At 50.5% G+C, this 2596-nt stretch overlaps 1 pseudogene; it reads right to left on the reverse strand.

The window, feature by feature from the left end:
- The window catches only part of LOC126508943 (pantothenate kinase 1-like), a 25807-nt pseudogene extending 23446 nt beyond the window's left edge, over positions 1-2361 (reverse strand).
- Between the last annotated feature and the right edge of the window lie 235 nt (positions 2362-2596).

Consider the following 2596-nt stretch of genomic DNA (forward strand, 5'->3'; position numbering starts at 1 on the left):
CTCTGCCTCCCGAGTGCTGGGATTAAAGGCGTGCGCCACCACCGCCCGGCTTCTTTCTTTCTTTCTTTCTTTCTTTCTTTCTTTCTTTCTTTCTTTCGTTTTTTGGTTTTTGAGACAGGGTTTCTCTGTGTAGCTTTGGAGCCTGTCCTGGAATTAGCTCTTGTAGACCAGGCTGGCCTCAAACTCACACAGATCCGCCTGACTCTGCCTCCATAGTGCTGGGATTAAAGGCACGTGCTACCACAACCAGGCCTGAAATTATTTTAGATAAATAATAATAATAATTATTATTATTTGGACTTTTTGAGACAGGGTTTCTCCGTAGCTTTTGGTTCCTGTCCTGGAACTAGTTCTTGTAGACCAGGCTGGCCTCAAACTCACACAGATCCGCCTGCCTCTGCCTCCCGAGTGCTGGGATTAAAGGCATGTGACACCATGTTCCGCAATATTTAATTTTTTTATTTTATTTTTTAAAATAATTAATTTAAAGCCGGGCGGTGGTGGCAAACGCCTAATCCCAGCAGAGGCATGCAAAGCTCTGTGAGTAGAGTATAGCCTGGCCTACCTAGAGTGTTCTAGGTTAGCCCCGAATACAATGAAACCCTCTCTCAAACAAAACAAAACAAAACAAAACACATAAAACACCCCAAACTGTCAAAGGAAACCCTAGCTCCTCAAACTCCAAAAGGCAATCCAAATATCCAGAAATAGGCTCAATCTGGTCTAAAGAAGGATTTCTGGCCATTAGATAAAAGCATCCCTCAGGAGCTTGTGAAGCCAGTCCCTCTCTACCAAAAGGAGTTATTATTCCCTTTGTCACTGGCAGAAGGGAGCGGTGGCTACCTGAGGCACCTATCAGCATATCAAAGCGCATGCTGAGTAGCACAAGTACCTGCTACCCATTTCAAAGTCTGCGCTAGCACCCTGCCCTTCTCACCTCCTCCACTACTCATTCTTTTCTAACCCTGGTACTCTTGCTGCAGAGTTTTCTCTGGTCTCCCTCTCTGCTGTCTGCTCCAGCTTCTCTGTTTTCTCTGTCTATTCCCTGCTCATTCCCATTCTCGCAGATACTCCTGGTCATGTTTAGTCTGCTGGTCATTTTCCATTTTCTTTCTTTGGACTCTACCAGACGCCTCTGGCTGTTCTCTCTTATATATACAATAAAAACCTTTCCCTTAACCATGCCACGGAGTGTTGTCACGTCATCAGTTTATGCAAAAAGAACTGTCTCTCTCTAGAGAGAGAGAGAAACTGAATATTTTTCCATAGCGCCTCATAGCCCACTCGAGCCCTGCCAAAGTAAATTGTTTGCTTTGTGTATTTTGAAAACAGATCATAGAAACCTAAGATATTTTCCCGTATTTCTCAGAATCTGTATTTATTTGCTATTGTTTTTTTGATTTTCAAAATAGGGTTTCTTTGTGTAACCTTCACTGTCCTGGAACAATCTCTGTAGACCCACCTGCCTCTCTGCCTCTCAAGAGCTGGGGTAAAGGTGTGTGCCACCACGGCTCGGTCAGACACTGTATTTTTTGTTTACTTCTTTTGTTGTTGTTTTGTGATGTTTGTCTCTGCATCACGCTAGTTGTCCTGGAATTTACACTGTAGACTAGTCTGACTTCGAACTCAGCGATCAGACTGTTTCTACTTCCTGAGTGCGGGCATTAAAGGCACGCTTGGTTTTTGAGGCTGTAACTTGGCTGGCCTCGAATTCATAGAGTTCCACCTTGCTCTGCCTCCTGAGTGCTGGTATTAAACGATCGAGCCACCAAGAAAGGCTCAGACACTGTATTCTAAGGCCATTTAGAAGTGCAGACGTTTAAGATATGAGAGTTATTAGGCTCAGGGCTGGGTGTTGCTATTATGAATACCCTTCCCGAAACGTGAGCGACTTCGTCAAAATATTTCCAACTCCTTGGCGAGCGCGTTGCTCACACAGCACCTCTTAATCAAAGCATTTTCCCGGGAGACTCAACTCCTGCAAGGCTTCCTAGGTGTTTTTACGAGTGAAGCTGCGTGCAAGAGTTCCTCCTTCCCGTCTGGGTTCCGGGTAGGCCAGGCACCTCCTCCCTCGCCTCGAAGCCGGAGGGACAGCTGGCCGGGCGAGCCCCGCCCAGGCTCCCGGGAGCACCTGAGACTGGGGCGACCGGCAGGCCGGGGAGTGGAGGCCGGGGCTCCAGCAGCTCAGTGCAGCCCCGCCCGGCGGCAGGCGAAGGATGATTGACGGGGCCGCCTAAGGGTGGGAGGAGTGCAGAGGCGGGACGGAAGGGGCCCGGTGGAGCTTGGTGCAACCGGTTGGGCCGGTCCTGGAGAACAGCCGCCTCTATTGGCTTCCCTGGGCGGGTTGTTATGGTAACACATGACCGAACAGTCGCTTACGAACTGGCCAATGAGAGCTGGCCGTCCTCGGCGTCACGCCTCCGAGCGGGAGGGGCGGCGACAGCCCGGTCGGGGCCGAGGAAGAAGGAGGCGCCTGGACGTCCTGCGGAAGAGCCGGGGGCGGGGCCCGTGACGCGCGCGCGGGCCAGCCAATCGCGCCGGGTGTTCCCAACGGCCCCGCCCCTTGACCGCATCTCCTCCCCGCCCCTAGCTCATT

Source organism: Alexandromys fortis, unplaced genomic scaffold (assembly GCF_014885135.2).
Source record: "Alexandromys fortis isolate MF-2015 unplaced genomic scaffold, M_Fortis_MF-2015_v1.1 scaffold_77, whole genome shotgun sequence".
Taxonomy (NCBI): Eukaryota; Metazoa; Chordata; class Mammalia; order Rodentia; family Cricetidae; genus Alexandromys; species Alexandromys fortis.